At 43.0% G+C, this 12,366-nt stretch overlaps 1 protein-coding gene across 2 annotated transcripts in view; it reads left to right on the top strand.

The window, feature by feature from the left end:
- LOC141771235 (calsyntenin-2-like) overlaps positions 1-12,366 on the top strand; it is a 269,674-nt gene that overhangs the window by 25,055 nt on the left and 232,253 nt on the right. The gene's annotated exons all lie outside the window — the stretch shown is intronic.

Raw genomic sequence — 12,366 nt, 5'->3', positions numbered from 1 at the left:
GCCAATTCACAAGGATTTTGCGGCTTTTCCGGTAGCTAAACCTGCACAAATAAGACAAAACGTAAGTGTAATTCTCAAAGCACTCACAAAAAAAGGTGAAATACACCTCTAACTGTGCTGCCAAGCAAATAAATAGCGTATCGGCGCTCCTATTGGCACATATTTAAACGAGGTAATAATCATAGAATTGGCCCCTTTCTGTGCAAATGAGCTTTGTTGCAACAGTCACAAAGATCAGAGCTAATAACCACGCGCAGTTACAGTGAAATAATAAGCGTCTTCAGAGAGGTGGTGGTAACTGATGTCACACCTAGACTTTCTAGTGATCATGGCATATTAAATCCCTGTGTACTGTGCTTTTTATGCTTTGCCACATGGATAATTGCAATCAGACGCCAAAAAAAGTCCAAATTGCACTCACCTGCAAAACTTTATGGGCGTGTTTGCGCTCTAATATCATTAGCGCAATATCTTTTGTGAATCAGACCTTGAGACGGGGCAGATAGCGGTTGCTAGTGATGCACAATTCATGGTGTAATCTGCTGTTGCAATCCATTCTTTGTGAATTTGCCGTTCAGTTTTCAAATTCAGCTTTAGAGCCAGGTAGTGAGGCCATGTCCAATCTCATGCAGAGAAAATGAAATCTTTTCCTCTCTCTTCTGGGCTTCCCAAAAAACACACTTGAAAACACAAGAAACCAACTTTCAACTCAATTGTCTGTTTGCTTATTGTGTTTGTCCAATCACATACTACAGGGTTTGCCATTGATCTGTGTTGTTGCTGTAAGACGACTACACAAACATTAAATAGTCATAGAATCAATGGTTTCAGCTCTCACGCCTCGGTGAAGAGCTTCTGTAGCATCTATGAGCTGCAAATGCATTATTATTTTATACAACAGAGTCTGGAAAATCTCAGTGATCGTGGGTTTTGATGTGTATTTTTTAAATAATAGGACTTCAACAACGCATTTTAACTGTGTTGCCAGATAGAAAGCCAGATATGTCCCTCAGGATGATATTCGCTTTATAAGGAGAAAGAAAACGCGTCAATGTTTTGTTTACGGCTTGTTGAATAGCCAAATGTTGATCGTAATTTAAGTTAAAGGTACGGCAACTAAAACACTTCCAAATTGCACACTTTTTCTTTTTACTTCAGTATGTACTACAGCTGCCAATACATACAAAGTACGTACTGTTGCATGCAGTATGCATACAATTGGGACATACTACTTCATCATAACATTGCGTCTTGAACTTTGACCCTCTTGCTCATATATCCGCTGTGCAGAGGATTGTGGGTCAGAATAGTCAGAAAAGCATGCAGGCTTGCATACTGCAAAATACGACTGGATGTAGTAGGACATCCTGGTATTTTTGGCATCTTGCATTTGACATACTATGTATAGAGACATACTAAATATTTTTCTTTCATACTAAATAGTATGGTAGTGTGGGTATTGGAACGCACATTTGGTTAAGGTCATAGAAAGATTGTTGTTAAAAAAAAAAATATATATATATATATAAAAAAAAAACATATATATATATATATACAGTATATGTGTATATATACAAAATAATAGTCAATTGATTCAAATAATTTATCGCGATTAATCGCATGATTGTCCATAATTGTGATTAATCACACTTTTTTTATCTGTTCAAAATGTAACTTAAAGGGATATTTGTCAAGTATTTAATACTCTTATCAACATGGGAGAGGACAAATATGCTGCTTTATGCTAATGTATGTATATATTTATTATTAGAAATCAATTAACAACAGAAAACAATGACAAATAGTGTCCAGAAACCCTCACAGGTACTGCATTTAGCATAACAAATATGCTCAACAGGCAACAACAGCTGTCAGTGTATCAGTGTCCTGACTTGACTATAACTTGCCCCCAAACTGCATGTTATTATCATAAAGTGAGCATGTCTGTAAAGGGGAGACTCATGGGTACCCATAGAACCCATTTTCATTCACATATCTTGAGGTCAGAGGTCAAGGGACCCCTTTGAAAAGTGTTAGTTTGGAGCGTTATTTAGCCTCCTTCATGACAAGCTAATATGATATGGTTGGTACCAATGGATTCCTTAGGTTTTCTAGTTTCATATGATGCCAGTGTCTTTTAGCTTTAAACTGAGCCAATTTATAGTATTATATGACCAAAAAATATCAATTGCAGGTCAAAGACAGGCCACTCTGACCTCCACACTCTTAACTGTCTGCATCTTTATGTAAAGGTCACACTACTTCTTGAATGCTGTCCTTGGATATAAACTACGACCTGCGGAATATGAATCTAACTCCTAGGATACTGGGAATATTATGACTAAAGCACTTTACAGTTCAGTTGCTAGTGACAACTAGAGGGCCCGTTGTTACTACACAGTTACTGTGCCGTGTTACTACGTGAAAGAGATGAAGGCAGCTGATCAACCAGGGAGATCACACTCAAATCCACATTCAAACACTGATACTTCTGCTCTACAAATACACTGTGGGGCTGTGCAGTCTGTACTTGTCTTCCCAGCACTGTGCAGGACAGGGAGCATAAGAGGGAAGGTACAAATGCTATTTAAAGCTTGACTGACAGCGCCACAGGATATACACTAAAGACGGCAGGGGAGTAGAAGTGAAATATGGAATAATGTAAAAGGAGTGTAGTTATGGCAGAGAGGCAGAGTGGTGGAGGAACACATCAGCGGTGAATGTGCTCTTCACAGCTTCTTTCATGTTATAACTGTAGCCTATTATATATAGTAGCTCTTTCTTGGCTCTCTCGCCCATTTGTGGCTAATGCAGCCTTCAAAGTCAAATGGAAGTGGGTTACTGTGAGTTGGAGGGACTGTAATGATGTCATCTGTCTCCTGTCATCAGCGACAGGAAAAGAAATTTGCCGTGGCGCTGTTTACGAAGGCTGTACAGATGTTGGTTAAAGTTTTATGGCTCTTGATTAACATCTGAAAGATTAATTGGATCCACTGCGTCTTTCTTTCCACTGGTGTTTGTGTGCCGCCGACACCACGCTGATGTGTGTCTGATTGTGTTTGCCAACGCCTCAACGTTGAGACGTCATAAATTGAAACAACAAGGCTCTTGTCATTTTTAATAATGTACATCAGTGGCTGTGCAACATAAACTCTCGGGAACAATGCAGAGATACGTTTGGGTTGTGGTGACACCCTAACAGAGATAACACGATTATCGTCCTTCTCTGTCCCTCTCAGCCAATCATGTCACTTCCACTCCAGTAGCATGCCATTACAGCACATTGTCAACTCCTTTTGACGTCTTTGAGACATTAGAAACAATCTGTCATTAAAGATGAAATACCTGTCAGAGCAGGGAAACATCTACATTGAGCTGAGTCAAAGGGGAATTTAAACTCCCTTTATACTCTCTCTAATGTCACATTAAAGTTCAGCACAAGACATTCACAGTTTCTATGATGATATTAGCAAGAAACCTGAAACCAGTCCAGTATTTTGTGTATCTCTACCAAAGAAACAAGAGTATATGTCTGGACCGTGTACGGTCAGTCTGAATTTGTGGCTAAATTGTTATACAAATAGTCAGTGGTCATGTCTATAATGTTAATGCAACGGTACATATCCACCATGTCCGGCGAGGACACTAGGGCAAAGAATTTATATTGCTAAGAAGTGAAAGTCAATTGTTCTTTCCATTGCAACATCAGTGCCCAGCAGCAAAGCTATGCTTTGCAATTTTTGACTGAAAGCGACTACGGATGGCAGTAAGACGTCCCTAAAAAGTGCCGTTCAAAAGTACAACAAAATTATTTCTATTTTATTGTCATATCCTACTGAAATGGCCTGTGTTGAACAATGAAACATTATAAATATAATAAGCGTTTTCAGTCCAAAATGGCGGCAGCAGCTGTTGTCAAAAACACCAGAGATTCGTCCCTTTGCTTCTAAACTCTTTGACTCAACTGGCCGTTCAAGTGGTGACGTACCCTCTCGTGGAACGCAACTGATTGGTCGCTGGTTTTCTGCTTGCCGTTTCAAATAGGAAACAACATGACGGCCTGCTCGTAAACTTTCTGTTATTCCGTTTTAACAATCAACCAAAATCTACTTCTGAAAACATTTTAAACGAGAAATAGGCCATGCCACTGCTGAATGTCATTTTAGAACTAGATTGCCTAGTTTGACAGCTCGGTCCAAGTTTCGTGAGCCGGATGCGTCACGCTGAACGATCTCATTTGCATAGGAAATGAATGTAAAGCGTTGAGACGGCCTCCGACTGGTGGAAATGCACCAATAGAGAAGCACTCGCACTGGTGAGTGGATTCTCTGACACTCCCCTAAGAACGGACTGTTCCCCGCCTTTTCATTTTGAAAGAGCAACAGCCAATGAGGAAACTCCAACACCCGGCCGACCAATCGTGTAACTTCATCACTAACTCAGTGACAGACTTTTGTGTTTGTAGGTCTGGCCCTCTGCGATCCAGCCGAAAATGTAATCTGAGGCGTGCTGAATTGCCTCATTGTCCTTGCACCATAGCATATTTTTCTGCTAAGGGAGTGGACTCATCAAATACAGTTAAACAAGGGTCTCGTCCTTGCTCTCACTCATCTCTCGGGAGGGACAAAACAGCAGAAATGTGCTGAAGCAAATGGGGGTGCAAACGAGCACGAGGCTAATTGGCCGGCTGTGAGCGTTAATGTGAAACCGCGCGCTTCTCCTCCCTTTGCTCAGTCGAACCGACAAAGACATCAGCCTCCCTTTTGTAATGGAATTAATGGAAAATTTGCAAATGTCCTGGTTTGAGAATTAAGGAAATGTGATATGTGGTCTGCAGTAATTAGGGCCTACAGAGTGAAGACTGAGCGCTTAGCGCCAGACTATTCCCATGTGGACCAGCCGTAATTATGATGGGATTTCTGCCTCTTCTTCCTCCCCATGTCATGATAAAAAGGTTTTATTGTTTCACTGCTTTTAAAAGAAAAGGAGGGATCAGCATCAGTTGATGAAAGGAAGCTCTCTGAAAAGTGCCGCCACCACAAAAACAGAAGCTTCATTTCATCTCCGAGCAGCACCATCACTCTCCCGCTTCTTGTCTTTCCTCTTCCTCCTTTCTCCCGCTGCCTTTAACTCCCGGAAACACACAGTTGAGCCACATCAGAAGCCAAATAGCAAATTCACAGGAAGGTGATTTTTTCTTTTTTGGTGCATTGTGATCTCCCGGGACGCGCTCCACAATGGGTGTCAGTGCTGCTTAGAACGAGACAGCTGCACGACGTTGTGTTGTTTTGCTGAGCTTTTAAGAAATGTTTGAGCGAGTGTGGGTTTGTGTGTGTCTGAGCTGCTCGGCGTTATTGTGCGCCGCTTTTTGGCCGACAGCCTGCTGTTTCTTATGGGATGTGGCATTTCCCGCTGCGGTGTCTGTTTCAGAAAGAGCAGCGTAATCCAGCCTATTTGCCGTCCCGCTGCATAAAAGAAAGTCGGAGAGAACTTCGCCAAAGCCTGACAATGCTATCTGAATTCAAAGCCCTAGTTCACACTGCAGTCGGAACAAAGGCGCCAGTGCTTGACAAACTACATTACCCATAACCCTGTTCATGAGTACAGGGGTAGAAGCAGTCAGCCAGGCTGCACCATCGGACTAAAGCTCAGCATCTGGCCCGGAGCAATATTTACAGAGTATATTATAGTGACAAGCATCATTACACAGAATCCATAATGGAGTCCGCCACCTCAAATGACAACTCTTTAATATGTAGCCATTACTGCTACCGGCTCCACTGACTTGCAGCATCCTCCCTTCTATGTATGCATTTCAAACGTGTTCCTAACGACATTTTCTTTGGGCTTGCGGCAGTCGAGCGCATCGCACCGCTGGCCGGATGCATCGACAGAAAGAAAGTTAACAGAGTTAGATGTGGTTTGCGACAAAGCGCTCATGAAAGGCACAGGGCAAACTCCCTGTGAAAACGCACAGTTGCAGAAGATGCTTTGCATTTCAAACAAAGACCAGGGAGTGCTGGAGTGGCGGGTCGGGCATTTGTGTGTGAGTGTGTGTGAGCGAGGCAGATGCTTTTTGTAATGGAAAGCAGCGTATAAATAATCCAAATATGATGCGGGACATGGTTAACAGAACAAAACTAAAAGGGTTCATGGGTTCGTTCTTCGTAGATGGCACTGAGAGGATGGATTCACTGCCACAGATTTACAGCATGTCTCTGTGTGAGATGGAATTAGAGGCCACAGAGATGGATGTGAATGTGTGCATTGTTTTTCCTAATTAATTTGTCTCTGCCCACATATTCTGGTTTCTGGCTTTTGAGTCAAAGGCTGGAGAACAGAGCGGTGCTCTTTTATTCCCTAATGAAGCACAATGCAAAATAGTCTTGGCTAAACATGAGATGTCATTATTTTTCTCTCACCCCCATCAGACCACACTGATGTTGGAAAAGTGACCATCATGTAATTACTCCTCAGAGAATATGTCTGTTTATATGTGCTTTCCTTTATATGTGACATTCTTGTTAAAGGGGTACTTTGGTATTTTTCAATCTGGATCCTATTTCCCATGTTTTTGTGTCTGAGTGACTAATAGGGACGATTGTGCAGTTTTAGACTCTTTAGGGGAGCTCAAGCACACCTAAAAAATAATTATCAAACCCTCTGACACCCCCGGGATCACCGGCGATCCCGGCCAACATTACTGTCTTTAAGAGGCTGTAATGGGCTCAGACTAAAAGCTAGAGAGAAGATATTGGTATAATATGAAACTTGAAAACCTAAGGAATCCATTTGTATCATGTCATGTTAGCTTGTCGGGAAGGAGGCTAAATAACGCTCCAAAGTTGGGCTAAATTTTGGTGAGGGAAAACTGGCATGGCGATTTTTGAGGGCTGTTTTTTAGATGAAACAGGCGGACACACTGACATGCTGGCTCCTGGCTGCAGAGTGTGTTTACTGCTGTGAACACCAGCAGGCCTCGTCTCAGGTCATGTTGCTTCTTCATATGTCAGCGAACTAATTTGCCTAATCTTGGCAGGTCTTTAGACCGCGATGGAAACGCAGACAACAATGGGCTGAAGGAACCCTTTAGTTCCTTGAAAAGTAGTTCTAGGGACTAAAAAGTCCTTGGAACTTTTGCAGCAATAGTGGGCGTAAATGACGTTGCCAGCTTGCCCCAATAGGATCACATTGCAACCCGTGAGCAGCTGCTGTCTACAGCGCTCCCCCTCAATACTGGACCAATTTCAAACATTGTTGTCCCTATTAGTCAGTGAGACACAAAAACGGGAAAATACGGTCCAGGTTGAAAAATACAGAAGTTACCCTTTAATCATGCACTTTGCAAAGTAAACCTGCATGCCTTTTTATGTCAAACAGGTGCATAATAAGCTAGTTTAATTTCATGTTTTGCATGCATCACAAACAGCGCCGCTTATAAACAAGGTGTCCTTGTATTCCTACGTGACTGCACTTGACAACACCTGACATGTTTGGTTAATTATCTGGATTACACCTTTCCAAAGGGCTTGTTGGTGAGAAGTGGCAGCATGCTTAATAAAAAAATATAGTCGTATTGTCGCCTGCTGGTTTGTGAGCGAAGCTTTTTACGTAGCTGTCACTAAATAGATGACTGCGATGGTTTTGGAATCAAAACAGAATGAATGGTTGTTTTAATTAAGGGCAGTTTATTCATTAAGTGGATTCTGGCTTTATTAAAGGGCTTTGCTGTAGGCTGCGGCTGTTCTTTATTGAAAGGGTCTGTGATGTAAGGTGACATTTTAGATTGGAAATTTAAATCCGTCCTTGGCGTAACAACCATTTCCACTGAATCAGCGCCCACCTTGACCACTCTTATCTGAACTATCTGTACTAATTAAGCATTTTAAAGTATACTTCAAAATCTCTCCATGTCAAGCAGCTGCCAGCCAGAGCGGTCACTCTTACAGCTGTTAACTTCTCTTTACCTTCCACCAGCCATTACCTGTGGCCATAGGAGATCAATCTAAGAGATCTGAGCCCTGACTGCTACGATAAAACCTTTTTCTGCGTCAGAGCTATGACTTTGACCCTCCGCTCATAGCAGGTTGTCTGTTGAGCGTTCTGTCTCACTTCTCGTCTTTTCATCACTGAAAAGCGAGGAGGATGGGGCGGTATTTATCTCCTCGGGGGACAGATGAGGGCTTTTGTGCCGGGGTCGGTGACACTCAGTGGGGCCGAGAGACACGCCCGCCCGATGTCTTATCAGATCAAACACGTCCTCCGCATTACCGCTCTGGAAGCAACCAGCGGCGTGTTTTAATACTCCCCTGCCTGACCGGTAATTGTTTGATTACTGATGGCTGGTGGGTCATTAGAAAGGAGGAGAAGATGGACGAGGCCGTTAAGCAGGGGAAAGCAGAGAAATGTGCCCAATTGCTCTTTTATGTAGACGTCACTACAGACTGCCACAAAACAACAGTGAAGGGTATTGTGAATGTGACTCAGATCGATGCAATGCAGTAAAAGCACTTCAAAGGACAGCATTAGCTTCATTGGAGGAGAGATGTATTTTTATTATCATTTTATGGCTTTGTGGGATAGTCAACAAAGAGTCACAGAGAGGGAATGACATGAGCTCCGACCTACATCACTCGTACATTCGGCCGTTTGATGCATATTGCTCCCAGAGGATCAACTTCCAGCTGTATAATGCTGCTGCCAGAGGCCGACTTATCTGTCTTTAAGTATGCGTATAAAACTCTCACATGAGAGTTTAGTGTTTGTGAACTCTTTGTGGTGTTAATCTTAAATGGGTAAAGACCAGTTCGTTCTCATTCCCAGGGCGTCAAATACCGAGGCTTTGTCACGGCCGTCGGCGTTCGGTTCCGCCGCACAAGGCTCCCTTTAGCGGCGGTATGAAACGCACCGGGGTTTCCATTAACTATAATGTAAACCCATCTGCAGTAACAGTAAACGCTCAGAGAAAGTGCGCCGGGAGTGTGGTGATGTAGTTTAAAGAGCGAAAAGAGACACACCATGAGGGGAGGTGGATGGGTCCAACTAACACAAGGCTTTCATCAGGAGACTGCTGTTTGTGTCCCGTGCATCACGTTAAAATCAGCTGTTCGTTCATGTCACATCTCCATAACACTCAACCATGTATTTATTTCCTAAACCTAACTATTGTGATTTTGATGCCAAAAATAAAGTGACGGCAAGGTGCATGACAAAGCTGCGGTATGTGACGAGTTGGGATGAGAACGTGTTGACATAGGGAAAAATACAAAATTAAGTATATTTTCCAACTCTCTAACACGGGCTTAAATATCCCAAATGTTTTTTTTAAATATGACTTTTACTTTTCATTTTGCAGTTTGTATCCCCCAGGATATATTGCTCATTTACGGTATAGATTTTTTTTTTATTAGTCAACCTCTCATAGGCAGTAGACGGTAAGGTAAGCAGATCTTCCCATTTTGTCCAGTGTCAATGCCGAGCCTCATTTTGCATTTACACTTTTACATATGATTTGTTCATTGAAGCACATCCTGTATCAACCTTTCTCTATTGCATACATACTATACATGCATTTCCACGAGAGCAGTTCCTCTGCATATAATAAATGCAGCCTTCTCATTCATCTGAATGGAGTCAGTCCGGCGACACAGCAGAGTTATCACCGCAGACGCTGCCTAAGCCAATCATATACATACATTAAGAGCTTAATCATAAGTGAATCAATATTTACCAGCTGCGACAGCGTGCGATTGGTATTGTTTTCACCTTGTGATTGTGTGTGTGAGTCATCATGGCAAAATGTTGTCCTGGACACACTAACTGTAGCGGGAACTATGATAGAGTCGGTTTTAAGTACTTTGCTGTCTCTGTCTGTGTGTATAATTGTGGGTGTATCTGATGTCTTTCATGTTGTTATGTTGTGGTGTATTATGTATTTATGGATGTATTTATGTGAGGCTCTGTAAAGACTGTGGCAACAAATGTCCTTGGAAAAAGACTGTCTGTCTGTGGACAGATTTTGTCAACACAATAGTGTCACAACCATGCAAGGTGCAATCACAAAACTTTAATGAAGGACGAGTTCGAAGATGGGTGTGGTCCGAGCATGGGGGTAGGAAGTGGGGAAGCGGCCCCCCACTTTACTCCCCTGGCCCGATTTGGCATCATGCCTGTTGTGATCCCATCGCAAGCTGGTCTCTAGTTTATCTTCAATTTATTTCTTGGCTTTAAAGGATTCAAAACTGAGAATCCTAGCTGGTTTTATATCTATATTTTGGCAACATATCCCAGAGGATACTTCAACTGAGATCGGCAGAACAAAGTAAAAGAGTTTTTTTCACATCAACATAAACTGTTTAAAAAGTCTAAAAATGCAGTACTTTCAAAGTAAAGTCTCTTTAACCTTCATACTACACGATCAGCTGGGGTCCCTTCAGACACCAGAGGTCTACTTTGTGTCATATCTCACAGGTGCTTTTTATTTTTCATTCCAATATTTCATGACTTTGTCAATCACTCTTGCTATCATTGTTTTCTGATTCTGTTTCAATTAGGGCTTTTTAAAAAGACCAATGTATTGGGGCGGTCCTGGGGGACCCCAGTCAAAAGCACCCAAGATGGAAGAGTCCTAATTTAAAGTGTCACACACTATAAGGGGCACAATCCCCCAGTCATTATTGACTACTGAAACTGAGGCTCTTTAATTTAGGGTCCGCCCTACATCCTTTTAAATGTCAGTATCTCCCTGGAAACAAAATAAAACCCCTTCAGCGATAGTAGACTATAGCTCATTCTTGTAGCTCCATTAAAAGGTCTGCAGCAGCTTTATCCATCATTTCAACACTGTTCATGAAAACAGTATTTCCCCCAGTCTGCAGTAAGCAGAGGGGATCTAATGACACCACCTGCCATAGGTTTGTTTGTGTCCGTGCTCACCTGCAGTATTGCTGACTAGTTAGTCAGGTGCTGGTATCATCAACGCTTCCAGTGTTGTTCCACCTGGGAGGTCAACGATGCGCCATTACTGCAACAATGCTTCTCTTGGGTCCATTACACGCACCAAACTGGACACAAGCGTACAAAAGCACACACCTCCACGCACACCCACACCACTGGAGAATTGGCCGTGATTATTGTGGTTACTGTGATTGCTATCATCGTCTCCCATCACGGCCATTATCAGCGGAGCATTTCCCTGTGCGCTCCTTTCAGCTCAGCGCTCTGTTTACCGTAATGTGAGCTGGGGGGAACATAGCAGAGAGGCGTCTTCCATAAACACCTTGTTATCTCTCACTCCTTCTCTAATTTTCTCTCCATTCTATCACTCTCGCTCATTTCCCCGTCTCTCGATGGGCTCTCCGGCTGGAATAGAAAAAGGCACAAGTTGTGTATTGCGTGTTTGTTTTGGAAGCTCGTGGCTGTTTGTTAGCCAGCATCCAAAGTTGTGCTGATGCTTGCTTTTGCTGGAGCTGTACAGTCATTTTTTTTTTTCTGCCTCCCACCACCTCCGTAACAAAAGATGCCTGCAACCTATTTACACTTAAAGAGGTGCCAGAAAAGTGGGATGTAAATAATTTCTGCCAGTGATGCCCACACAGTTCTGCTCTTTGGCTCAGATTTTTTGTTATTATCCGTCTCTTTCTTTGCTCTCCTTCTCATCTGTGTGAGGCAGCCTTAGCCAAAGCACTCAGTCAATTCTGCACAAATGGGATTCTTACAGTCCAAATAGAGGAGATGGAAATGCGGAGGCACATATTTGAAGGGTGTTAAACGTGTCACCCAGTTAATGCTTCCTCAAACAGAAAAAACAGTGAGATTCCAAGTCATATTAAAACTTGATTCCCTGGAGTATAGTCGCCGGCTGCTCCGTCAGGTATAGGCAATAACCTCCTCGGCGCTTCGTTGCTGGTTAAACACACGCAACTGTGGCCTGGATCAAAAGTAAGCTGAGATTTCTCGCTCGCATATCTGTGATTTTATGAGCACCAAAGCCGGAGTGATTCCTGAGTGATGCTTACCGACAGCTCGGAGGAAAGGACCAATCACACGTGTCTCTGCTATTTGAGGATATCTGTGTTTGCTGCAAAACTCGCACAAATCTGGTGAAAGTTTGGCGTGAAGTGAGCGGGCGGACTTGTTTCACATGGATGACAGGATGGCTCGTGTGTGTGACATTTCATCAGACTGCTATCTGTCATGCTATTCCCCTGTCAGTCCTCGAGCCGTGCACGTCAGAAGGAGCCGGATGTGTGCAAGAATGTGCGAATGCTTCGTTGCGAGAGGTGTGAATCTGTGGTGCCACAGATAATGCCTGGCTTGTGTCGTTGTGTCGTTGCCTCGTGCTATCTGAGCTGCTACCCCCCCCTC

This window comes from Sebastes fasciatus, chromosome 7, assembly GCF_043250625.1.
Source record: "Sebastes fasciatus isolate fSebFas1 chromosome 7, fSebFas1.pri, whole genome shotgun sequence".
Taxonomy (NCBI): domain Eukaryota; kingdom Metazoa; phylum Chordata; class Actinopteri; order Perciformes; family Sebastidae; genus Sebastes; species Sebastes fasciatus.
Note: the sequence above shows the minus strand (reverse complement) of the source record. Positions and strands in the feature narration are given on the sequence as shown.